Below are 13098 nucleotides of genomic sequence, written 5' to 3' on the forward strand. Positions count from 1 at the left end.
ACAATTGGTTGGGGGATGTTAAGGCAGCAATCTTACATGCAGTTACTTAGGAGTAAGCTGCATTGAACTTAATGGGGCTTACTTCTCAGTAGATGCGTATAGAATTGCGAAGTCTTTCTGCTAGTAAGCTGGTAAACGAAAGCAGATGTATAATTATGTTCTGCCAGCCTGGCTTGTGGTTGGAAAATTATACGGTTCCATACGAAGAGGGTACGTTAGCAATTTCTTTCACTTTCCCCCCCTGCATCAGAAAGAGTACTGCAGTACTCAAACGAAAAGTTACTGCCTTTCTTTGCTTTTGGACCAACCCTTTTTAACACTTCAAATCTCTTGGAGAGTTAGCAACAACCTTGCATAAATCTGATTTAAAGGAGCAGACCCTTATTAGGGAGTTAACTTCCACTTTCTTTTACTTTTATTTGCTTTTATAAAAGCACAAAATCAACCACAGAACAAAATCATCACAGAAAGGAGGTATGAAATATCAAAGCAGAGACAAAGAGGGGGGCAGAGACATCCGTATTCCATTCCAGGCTTTTGATACAATGCAAATTATGACATGTCTATGAAAATAAAAACTTCACTTTCGAGTCAGAGGCTTTACAAGAGTTATGAGAGGATAGTGACATTTAAGAATCACACAGACAAAAACACACCCAGAGAAGATCTGGTTAAATAAAACTGCCATAAACTTACATTTTTCCTGGACACTGAATACCAGCAAACGATAGAAGTTCAACAGCTCTTTCAGAAAATATGCAAGCTTGTGCAGTGCGACAGATTTCTAGAGGAAGAGAATTCCATAACTTTGGGTAAAAAGGTAAAGGTGCCATATTTTTCGCTCCATAGGGCGCACCGGACCATAGGGCGCACCTAGTTTTTAGGGGGAGGAAATAAAGAAAAACAATTTTACTTTCCCCACCCCAGCCCCCAGAACAGGTCCAGGAGTGGTGGCAAGATTGCACCCAACCTCACCGCCGCTCCCAGAGCTTGCAGGGGCTGGGGACGAGGGAAGCCCGAGCTTCCCCCGACCCCAGCCCCCAAAACAGGCTGCTATCCACCCGAAGGCTTGCAGATAGCTGCCTGAAGCCCGGGGAGTGCAGCAGGAGTTGGCGCTGCGCTCCCCGGGCTTCAGGCAGCTATCTGCAAGCCTTCGGAGCCCAGCGGGAACTCCCGCCGCGCTCAGAAGGCTTGTGGATAGCTGCCTGAAGCCTGCATTCGCTACACAGGACGCACACACATTTCCCCTTCATTTTTGGTGGGGGGAAAGTGCGTCCTATAGAGCGAGAAATACGGTACCCCTGACCATTAGGTCCAGATGTGAACAACTCTGGGGTTGCGGTGCTCATCTCAGTCTATAGGCCAAGGGAGCCGGCGTTTGTCCACAGACAGCTTCCAGGTAGTTAACCACAAATGCATCTCTTTGGGCCCTTGCTGTTTGAATTTGGTGCCTCAGCAGTACATTCAGGAACGTCTTTTCAGTTGTTCTTAATGATTGTTTGGTACAAAGGAAAGAAAACAAACTCTTGAGTTATGTTGGGCTTTAGGCTGATGTGGGCTTTATTGGTTAAAAAACAACACCTTGAACTGCACCTGTAAAACACTAGGGGATAATACAGATGATGGTACCTTCCTGAGCAAAGAGGTGGTAGAAGAGCAAAAACAGAATTCAGTATTTTCCAAGAGCAACTAATGCAATGCATAAGGGAGGATGGATTCAGAATTAGCACTTGGATCAAGCAAATCTGACATTCATGATGTGCACCTGTTTAGTAATGATTCATCGTTTATTTACACACATTTTTTCTATAATATAGCTAATAATAATAATAACAGTAAGCACTTTTAATTATTCTGTCAACATTTTCCTTTAAATGTGCCAGCTTTGGGCAGCTGGCACACTCTATGGGAGAATGGGCAGGGGTGCATTCTCAACTGTCTCTCAGATGTTTGGCTATATGTGGACAGATAGCTAAGGGAAAAACTCCTGCAGCACCTGTGACGGGAAAGAGCCACTCAGAAAACCAGCACAGGGCTAGTCACGCAGGCAGGCTTGCCATGCCCCTCCCTTCTCACCATCTGGTTTCCCCTCCAAGTTCTGAGTCACATTCTTCCTCTTTTCCCAAACAGAGGGCTCCAGGAAGTAGGTTGTTTGGCTTGGAATTAGTCAGAAACAGGTGGCTCCACCTATTGGGAGTTAGTCTAGAGTCTACAACAAGCAGCCCTTTGTTATGAACAGCTCTCCTGGACAACAGAGGAAAGAGTAGCGGCAAAGCCACTACTAGCGTTCAGCAGCCTTCGAGACGTTTTGATTAGCCAGAACAAATGGTGCTTTTCTGAAAACCCACACCTTGGTAAACCTTCACGATCTGAAGGTGTTATCCATGGGGCCTGATGGTGGTGTAGCCTACTGGGAGCAGACCAGTTCAGCACTCACAGTTATCTAGGCCAGGCATTGGCAAACTTGGCCCTCTAGATGTTTTGGGACTACAACTCCCATTACCCCTGACCACTGGTCCTGTTAGCTAGGGATGATGGGAGTTGTAGTCCCAAAACATCTGGAGGGCCGAGTTTGCCTATGCCTGCATTATAATCTCCCAAGTAATTCTGATAGAGTGGAGGAAGGAAGGTCCTCTCCTCTCTCCAGGTGCCTGCAGGCCAGGTACCATGACTACTAGGAAGTGTAGTTTTCCAGGTGCTGCAGAAATGCTTGCTGCTGGGAAGTTACATCTCCCAGGGCTCCTGGCATCCAGCCATAGCAGTGTATCAGGCATCAGATGGGAGTTTGGGGACACCTTCCTGCTTCCTTCTGGTTCATCACTGCTGAAACAGCAAAAAAAGGGGGGTGGACGAAGGAGCACAGATATGGGCATGTGCGTGGGCAGGCAAAAAGAAGGACTTGTTCTCCAGCTTGGATTAATATCTAGGATGCAGAAGAACATATGGGGTCCTGCAGCTCACCTCATATTAAAAATGAACACTGTAAAGCTGACAAATTTTGTATCTTCAAGCCGGGAGTGGAGTGGAATGTGCATTTTGGTGACATGATCCCATTTTATCCTTTTAAGGTAAGTTAGGTTTAGGGACGCGGGTGGCACTGTGGGTAAAACCTCAGTGCCTAGGACTTGCCAATCGTCAGGTCGGCGGTTCGAATCCCCGCGGCAGGGTGAGCTCCCGTTGCTCGGTCCCAGCGCCTGCCAACCTAGCAGTTCGAAAGCACCCCCGGGTGCAAGTAGATAAATAGGGACCGCTTACTAGCGGGAAGGTAAACGGCGTTTCCGTGTGCTGCGCTGGCTCGCCAGATGCAGCTTGTCACGCTGGCCACGTGACCCGGAAGTGTCTGCGGACAGCGCTGGCCCCCGGCCTCTTAAGTGAGATGGGCGCACAACCCTAGAGTCGGACACGACTGGCCCGTACGGGCAGGGGTACCTTTACCTTTACCTAGGTTTAGAGATGACTTGGCTGAAAAGGAGTATGCCTCTTTTGGGAGACTGCTGCGCAACATAGGGGCCACCACTGAGATAGTCTAGCATGGCTGCGTGTCTCCAAATCATCTCCAAATGGAGCAGAGTATGAACCCTGGATTTAAGAGCCTGGGGAGGAAATGTATGGAGGGATGTGTTGATATTGTGGGCCTAATTTGAATACAGCTTTAAAGTAATGATCAGCACTCTTAGTTGGGCTCAGAAGCTGAGATTTGGCTTCACATTATGCTCTTTCCGTTAAAAAGTAGTGCTCTTTAGAGATATGAAGCAAAGGATGGAGAGAACTGGATTTGTTGGCAGGCTTTTGCCATCCACTATGGCGCTGTGGGTTAAACCACAGAGCTAGGACTTGGCGATCAGATGGTCGGTGGTTCGAATCCCCCTGACGGGGAGAGCTCCCATTGCTCGGTCCCTGCTCCTGCCAACCTAGCAGTTCGAAAGCATGTCAAAGTGCAAGTAGATAAATAGGTACTGCTCCGGCGGGAAGGTAAACAATGTTTCTGTGCACTGCTCTGGTTTGCCAGAAGCGGCTTAGTCATGCTGGCCACATGACCTGGAAGCTGTACGTTGGCTCCCTCGGCCAATAAAGCGAGATGAACGCCGCAACCCCAGAGTCGGTCACGACTGGACCTAATGGTCAGGGGTCCCTTTACCTTTACCTTTATTTATTATCACCTTCATCTCTCAATCAGCAGAGTCAGGCTATCTAACGTTAACCAGTTTTCAGAGTGGGAGGAAAAGGACTCTTTAACTGCTAAGGAGAGGCAAAGGAAAGACAGTGCAGAAAGAAATGTAGGCAGTGGGTCCAAGATTGCATTCAGCTTTCTCTGCCTGTTTCCAGGGGAGATTCGGAATTCTCAGTATTCAGAGCTTGACTTACAAGTGACTATTTTTCACATAATGCAGCTAGGTGTTAATTGGCAGGCAGGGCAGCTAAACCCACACTAAGGCAAAGTGATCTCTGCAGCTCTGTTTAAAAGCCAGACCACAGTTTGTCTCCAGGCATCCTATCCAGAGAGCATTGCAGTCGTCCAGGATCACCGGTGCATCCATCACTATGGAAAAGCTCCAGTCCTTGAGCAAGGCCTGCCACTCATTTATCCACCAAAGCTGATAAAAAGCACCCCTGAGCTTCAAGGACCAGTCCCTGGGAGGGGCGCTGTTGAAATGTCTCCAAGATTTAACTCCCGCCCTCAGTCAGAAATTGAGTCCCAACAGCTGCCATTGTCACACAAGCAAAATGCACTGTAATCTGAATTAACACCAGCTTTGTCAATTTGTAATGAAATGCCAGTTAGCATAGAATGGCTTAATGGTGTTCAAGGAGCAAGAAGACCTATACCTTTCCTTCACGGTTTTATTTTGTATACTGTACTGGGGTCAATGAGCAATGATTCATTGTACACAGAGTTATACTCACAACCACCTTTTCCTTATTCAAGTTTAATTTAAAGACGTCCTCATTAGTAGATCTTATACTTGCTTACCCATAACTGTTGCCTTGGCATACGTAAATCCCTCAGGGTCCCTTTAGAAAACTGTTTGCTGGTTTCCTTTTCTTTGCCTCTTTAAGCTGAACAACATTTATCCTGGTAGCATTCACCATTGCCAGAAATAGGTAAAGGTAAAGGGACCCCTGACCGTTAGGTCCAGTCGCGGACGACTCTGGGGTTGTGGCACTCATCTCGCATTACTGTTCTTTCATTGTTTACCCTTCTTTTTACCATTGCACCCCCTTCATCAAATTTTAGATAGTAAGCTTCTGTGAAGCAGGAATCTGTCTTTTTGTTGTTACTTTAAAAAAAAAATAGTACGCACATTTATGGTGCTAAATGACTAATACAAAATGCTAATTATAAATAGCAAGAGAGAAAGATAAAAACAAAGATCCCAATTCAGCAGTAAAAAGGTAAAGGTAAAGGACCCCTAACATTTAAGTCCAGTTGTGAACGACTCTGGGGTTGTGGCGCTCATCTCGCTTTACTGGTCGAGGGAGCCGGCATTTGTCCTCAGACAGTTTTTCCGGGTCATGTGGCCAGCATGACTAAGCCGCTTCTGGCGAACCAGAGCAGCGCACGGAAACGCAGTTTACCTTCCCGCCGGAGCAGTACCTATTTATCTACTTGCACTTTGATGTGCTTTCGAACTGCTAGGTGGGCAGGAGCAGGGACCGAGCAATGGGAGCTCACCCCGTCGTGGGGATTTGAACCGCCGACCTTCCTATTGGCAAGCCCAGTGGATGCAATTGTCTTATTGATTTTCCTTTGACACCAATTGCAACCTCATCTCCTTAGAGCCCATTTGGGATTGTATTGGCCAAATCTCTGTCCTTTCATATGTCTTTAAGGCCTGGTCTACATGTGCATCAAAATGAGATGGTAGCGTTCTGAGGCAGTAAAATGAGCTTCTGGTAAATAACAACCTATTGAGAAAATATGAGCCCTTCAAATAACCCTGAATACAGAATTTAGCATTCAGAAGGGTGTGTGTAGGACATTCTTACAACGGAAAGGAAATACTGGCAATAAAATTGCAGAAAATATTGAATAATACTCTACAAACATATGGCTGAAGAAAAGGAAGTAAAAGCATTAACAGATTCAAGCATTACTCAAACTGGCATTTATTTATTTATATTTATTAGTCGCCCCATAAAATGATTTCTCTGGGCACAGTAAATGGATCAGACTAATTGTAAAATGAATCTGTAAGGCAGCAAGCCAGAAAATGTCATCTGCTGGCACCGTCTTAAACAAATAACCATGAAAGAAGAAGAAAAAATGCCTTAAACAGTCATTTCACTCCCTTTGAGTATTTGAAGTGGGCCACGCTTCGGCCATAAAAATGACATTTTGTAAACTATTAATAGAATCTCCTAATGCCGGCCTTGTCTCGTTTCAATTAAATTTTGACTTTGAAATGAGATGGAAGGACAGAAAGGGGAGCAGATTCGTAATGAACTAGCAGCAAATTATATTGCACTCAGAATGGAAGGCAAAACTGGGCCACAGACAGTGATTAGCGCCGGCTCTGTCCAAAACTAATGAAGCAGAGATGGACTGACAGAGCCGGTACTGAGGTCATATTTACAAGTGATGACTCAATCTGTTACACATTTAACTGTAAATTGGTTAAATCTGAGTTCCATCCCAGAACAGCCAAGTGGCCCCATCTCCCTCCGTCTCTTTCAAAAGCTGCTTCTTGTGGAGCCTTTGGCTTAACCCCTCAGTCCTCATCTTTAGTTGAAATGGAGCTTAAGTGCTTGTAACTTTTGATAACGTTCATCCCTTTCGGCTGTCCCCTTTTCATAGTGACCTCAGGGTCGCCTAATGTAAGTGCCGGAGTAATCACTTTGGACTCCAATGGCAGCTGTGATTACTCAGTCCCTTCTAATGCTTTGCATGTTGGACTTAACATCAACGTTGGTTTGGTTAGATTCTGGGTTGGCATGCCTACTGCAGCAACATCATTTTGTGAAGTTTGTGTTTCCCTAGCAAAAGTTGTTACTGGGTTTTGAAAGGGGCACAGTCTTCTCCGAAAGACCAGGGAAGGAAATCGGAGGAAAGCGCAGCAGGAAAGAGGGCAGGACTCAGTTTTTGTCTGGTCCAAATTGTCTCTGTGGCTTCCCCCCTTAAGGTAAAGGTAAAGGGACCCCTGACCATTAGGTCCAGTCGTGGCCGACTCTGGGGTTGCGGCGCTCATCTCGCTTTATTGGCCAAGGGAACCGGCGTACAGCTTCCAGGTCATGTGGCCAGCATGACTGAGCCGCTTCTGGCGAACCAGAGCAGGCACGGAAACACCGTTTACCTTCCCACCAGAGCGGTACCTTTTTATCTACTTGCACTTTGACATGCTTTCAAACTGCTAGGTTGGCAGGAGCAGGGACTGTTGCGGGGATTCGAACCACCAACCTTCTGATCGGCAAGTCCTAGGTTCTGTGGTTTAACCCACAGCGCCACCCGCGTCCCTTCTCTTCCCCTCTTAGAGAGGGCTTAAAAATAGTGCCGTCTTAAGCATATCCAGCGCCGTGGTGCAAAACTCCCTCTGGCACATGCACACACACCAGTTTCCCAGAGTTGTCCACTTTTTTTAGGGAGGACAGCGCTGCCAGTGGGGCTGGAGGAAGTGGGCAGCAGCTGGAGGGCAGCTACTCTGGCGGGGAAGTGGCGGAGGCTGGACACGGCGCCTCCCGGGTCAGCTGGCCGTTTCATGCCACGGTGGCCATGGCAGATGGAGGCTCCGGGTGCGGCGCTGCTTCGGCGCGGCATGGCAGAGGCAGGCAAGAGCAGCAAGCTGATGCCAGGAGGTGCTGCGTCCAGCCTCCGCCTCTTCCCCTGGCGCCCTCCAGAACTTAGCGCCCTGGCGCACCGCACCACTAGCCTGTATGGGTAAGACGCCCCTGCTTCAAATGTATGTAAGAAAAGGTTACTCGTCCTTTTTCCTCCTCTTCTACTTTGCCACTTTAAAATTCCCTGCTTCTGCTTTGCTTTTGCTGACCATTTTATGAAGTACAATGTAGACATCCATTTGAGCCTGTACATCTGATTTAGACTGTGTGGATTTATTCTGAAAGCCATGCTCTGAACTGATACTGCCAGCTTGCCCCCCTCTTAACAACTGTGACATGTCTTTGCCATATTTGAAAAGTACTTAGTCTTTAAATTTTTTTTTAAAAAAATAATAATATTGAAACTACCGTAAGCCACTGCCAGCCCTCCAACTTAACCATTAGCTTAATCTAGTCCAAGTATTTGTTGCAAAGTCTGCATCCTCCAAGTTTCTCTCACTTGAACAGTCATTGCTTGTTGACAGCATGTCAGTTGCTTTATAGCAGTACTACCAAATCTTTCTTCCTGCCAGGGGCCTTAACTGCTTATGAAATGAACGATATAAATCAAGTGCAGAGCTCAAATGTCCAGCTGAGCAGGCGACTGCATCGAAAGGGAGGTGGAATGTACAGAAACAATGAATCTTGTGAACTGATGTCTGCGGAAATGGGAATGGTATATAGAGTTCGGACTGATTTAAGGGGATGTCTGGACTGAGAACTGGGTGAGTAAGTAAGGAACTGTGTGGTGTTTCGGCTTAAAAAAAAAAAGATGTACAGCAGAGTCTTATATATGTTTGCTTGAAAGGAATTCCTACTAAATTCCTAAAGGTTTCCTCACACGCAAGGCTGCGCAGAATTGCGGCCTAATCCTATGTACAGCTAGGCATCGCTAAGCCTGTTGATTTAAATGGGCTGAGGCATAAATAAATGTGAATAATTTTGCTATCAAGGTTGCAGTTCTGTGCACAATTGCCTGGGATTAAACCCCATTGAACAAAGTGGGCTTTACTGACAAGTAAATTTGCAGAAGATCAGACCGTTCAGCAGCAATCCTATGTCTCATATGTATGGAGCATGCCCTATTTAAATTAGCTGGAATTATTTCTTAGTGTGGTCAAGGCTGACCAGATTAAGGTGGTTGGGGCCCCCAGTGCAGTTCCCAAAAGTGTCCCCTTCCTTCTGCCCAAAAGGAATGCATAAAATCAGATACTGCAAAATGAGCCCTTGAATACTAACAAGTTTATCATGGAATAAGCTTTCGTGCACTACAAAAAATACTCAGCCTGTGGTGCTTTACATCTCTCAGCAAAAAAACCCCACAAGTATTTATTTCTTTGCCAACCTTGATAAACAAAAAGAAAATATTCTGAGCATGTGCAGCTTTGCATTTTTAGCACACTTTGTTAACACATCGTTGTTTTTGCTCACTTCCTTCCCACCAGGCCCCAAGGCAGCTGAGGAAGTATATTTCTTATAGTATGTGTGGTGGTGATGGGACTTCATGTTTCACCATCTCTCATTCTTAATATATAGTATCACTTATCTAGTGTCATAAGGCTTGCCGATCAGAAGGTCAGCAGTTCAAATCCCCGTGACGGGGTGAGCTCCCGTTGCTCTGTCCCAGCTCCTGCCAACCTAGCAGTTCGAAAGTACATCAAAGTGCAAGTAGATAAATAGGTACTGCTCCAGCGGGAAGGTAAACTGCGTTTCCGTGCGCTGCTCTGGTTCGCCAGAAGCGGCTTAGTCATGCTGGCCACATGACCCAGAAACTCCCTCGGTCAATAAAGCGAGATGGGCGCCGCAACCCCAGAGTCATCTGCAACTGGACCTAATGGTCAGGGGTCCCTTTACCTTTACCTTTAAATAGTGTCATAATATTGTCAATAAGAGTGTTCTCTTTCTCTCACTTTATATAGACTTTTGAAATTGCCACCCTGTAGATCAAGACCATCCCCCGAAACATCATACATACATCACAGAAAGGGTGTAGCTCAAGACCAACCCCCCAGATACATCATACCTACATCACAGAAAGGGAGGTCTACAGGAGAAATCTGAGTGCTTTACCTCCTGTCTGCCAGGTTACCTGTTTAATGGTCACTTGATTGGATTGCCTGGGGAGCCTGGCCAGTCTTTTGTAATGATAAATAGTTCCTGAGCCAGGTCACAGGCCCACACCCTGTTCATATCTTAACTGTGCCCTTAAGACAGGATTTGTGAAGGAAAGAGACAATGAGGAGGTTTCCCACTTTGACCTTGCAGAGAAATAATTGAGGTCAATTTGTTCAGGCCTTTTTTCTGTGGGGTATTCAGACATGTGGTTTATATATTTATGTACGTGTTTGCTTGGTACATTTATGAACATTTATTACATATCTAAGACCTTAAAATTCTTATCACACCTGTAACCTTCTTGCAATGAAAGAACCGCCAGAAGGCCCTTGGAGCTGGACCTCAGTGTCCGCGCTGAATGATGGGGGTGGAGATAGTTATTGTGCCTCCTCCCACTCTCCTCTTTTCCATGCTAAACATACCAGGAGCTTGGGAGTAGCCAGGATTTGTGTGTGTTTTTTGGCAGCGGCGGGTGGGTGTGTGGAAATTTCTGTTGCTTTGGAGTGGGGAGATGCAGAACTCCTAGGAAATTTTCAGGGGTGGGGGTTTGGGGCTGGCTTTACTAACATTTACAAGGCAGCCAAGTGCCTTTTCCTCATTTATTTATTTATTTATTTATTTATTTACAGCTTCACATCCCCTGGAAGTGGAAGTGAGGCCATGCCTGGCATCTACAGGATGAGACCTGCACCATCACAAGCAGGCTGAAGCCTTTCAATAAAATGTTTTAATAAAGAAATAACCTTCAGCCACCTTGTAAACATTAAATTCCAACTACCGCCCATCGCTCAGACATCTCCCCCAAGTTGTCACGGCCTCCACAGTCTTAGGCAGCAGTTTGTTCCGCTTTTCATTCTGTGCTTCTCAAAAATCATATTTTATTTCCTTGTTATAGTAACTGAATTATGGTGCTGGAGGAGACTCTTGAGAGTCCCATGGACTGCAAGAAGATCAGACCTATCCATTCTTAAGGAAATCAGCCCTGAGTGCTCACTGGAAGGACAGATCCTGAAGCTGAGGCTCCAATACTTTGGCCACCTCATGAGAAGAGAAGACTCCCTGGAGAAGACCCTGATGTTGGTTGGGAAAGATGGAGGGCACAAGGAGAAGGGGACGACAGAGGACGAGATGGTTGGACAGTGTTCTCGAAGCTACCAGCATGAGTTTGACCAAACTGCAGGAGGCAGTGGAAGACAGGAGTGCCTGGCTTGCTCTGGTCCAGGGGGTCATGAAGAGTCGGACACGACTGAACGACTAAACAATAGCAACAACATTAACTGAAATTTTCAACCTGTTTGATTTTACGCCATAAGCCACCTTGAGAATCTTTGGTTATAAATGCCGTATACAACGAAACAAATAAAGGGATGCTGCGGTGACTCATTGCCTGTGCTTTTCCATGTCAGAGGTGTCTCATCAAACAGGAAGAGGAGCGCGTCTTTCCACCAATCTGTCTCCACTTCTCATCTCTCTCCCCTCTCACCCCAACATCCTGCCTGCTCAGGCCCCCAGCTACACTAGACCAACTGGGCTTTTATTACCATTACGATTAAAGCTCTTTGAGTTCTCTCTGTAGTTTTTAACTGCTGGCAGATATAATATCCTGAATCACATTTCCTTCTCGGGTTTGCGCTGCAGCTGGCCTCTCATTGGGTCAGGACTTTTATTTTTTAACACCTGGATAGTGGTATCAGATACTGTCTCTCCCCTTAGCTATGTGGCCTTTGTCTCTTGGAAGCAGCTTGTTTGGAAAGACCCAGGTTTCCAAATGACAGCTATTGTGTTGAGTCCTGGGCCTGGCCTTCTTCCTTCCTGAGCTTTAAATGTGCTAACAGGCTGCGATTGAATCTCTGCTGGCTAAGCCATCTTTTACCCACAAAGCCGGGCCATCCTTTTCTGTATCCTATATGGGCCAAAGTAGAACATTTTAACAGCCTAGGAGTGTATTGGAAGCTCTCTGAGACCGAGGATCACATGCAGGGTGTGAACTGGCAGTGGAGAACAATTTCCCCTACTGAAACAAACCCATTGTTACCTTCAGAATCTATTGTGTTGACTGAAGCCAAGCAAAGTTCAGCTTTCATTTTCTCTCTTCCCCCAGTCATTACTGAGGTCTCTTGCATTCATTTTAATGGGGGGTTGTGCGGGACATCCCCCAATTGACTGAACCTATGGCGTTGCCTTATACTGGATCAAACTGTTGTTCTGTTTGGCCAGTACTGAATATTCCAGGGAATAGCCAAAGTGGTGCCATTTGGATGTTGTGGATTACAACTTCAGTCATTGCTCGCCATTAGTCACGCTGGCAGGGGCTGATGGGAGATTTAGTCCAAAACATATGGGGCACATCTTGTCGCTTACACATGGTCAACTCTGCTTGACATCAACTATCCAAGGTGTCACCCTGAGGTAACCCACATCCCTACCACATGAGATCCATGATCTGGAGAGTCCCCAGATTCTTAAGCCTTTAGGATGGGAAAACAAAGATAGAAGCATGGAGGGTACCTCAAAGGTAATCTAGAAGGCTATAGTATCCCAGAAAGAAAGGAAGGAAGGAAGGAAGGAAGGAAGGAAGGAAGGGGAAGAGGATGAGGTTAAAAAGAAAGAGAAGGCCCTGTCTGCTACCCTAAAAAACAAAACCAACACTTTGAATGGAGACAGAAGCCCATGGAGATGGCAAAGCACAGTATAAAATGTTCTTCTTGCTTTAGTCCCATTTAGCAGACAGTGGGAGCTTCCAAAAAGGGTGGTTTAATATTGCAAATGATATTGAGGTATTGCTAATGGGTCATTGGCAACAGGTTTTTCCTGTAAAGTGAAAATTCAAATAAAATGGAGGGAAAATGTGGGCTGTCATCTTGATGCCAAAGATGCCGCAAAAAAATGTGCATGCGGGAAGAGAAATGATCCTACAATGAGCGCCCTCTCAGATCTATTCTGGACATCTCAAAGGCAGCTCCACAAATACTTTTCTAGCCAAGTCAGCTCTCCTGATATGAATCCCCACCTACTCCTTGAAAAACAAGAGGGATATGAAGAGGCTTAGTACATTTAAAAGCACAGGCACCATCTCTGAATCTGGCAACTATGCAATTTATTTCCACAAAGGAAAGCAAATCTTAAAAGAAAAGCCAGTTCTGTTACCTTGAGCCACAAAGTGAGATTTCT

The 13098-nt window shown here is 46.0% G+C and overlaps 1 protein-coding gene across 2 annotated transcripts in view; it reads right to left on the reverse strand.

Moving 5' to 3' along the window:
• Positions 1–13098, reverse strand: part of COBL (cordon-bleu WH2 repeat protein) — a 422273-nt gene that overhangs the window by 30190 nt on the left and 378985 nt on the right. The gene's annotated exons all lie outside the window — the stretch shown is intronic.

The sequence above is a fragment of the Podarcis filfolensis genome (genome assembly GCF_964270895.1).
Source record: "Podarcis filfolensis genome assembly, chromosome: 13".
NCBI lineage: Eukaryota > Metazoa > Chordata > Lepidosauria > Squamata > Lacertidae > Podarcis > Podarcis filfolensis.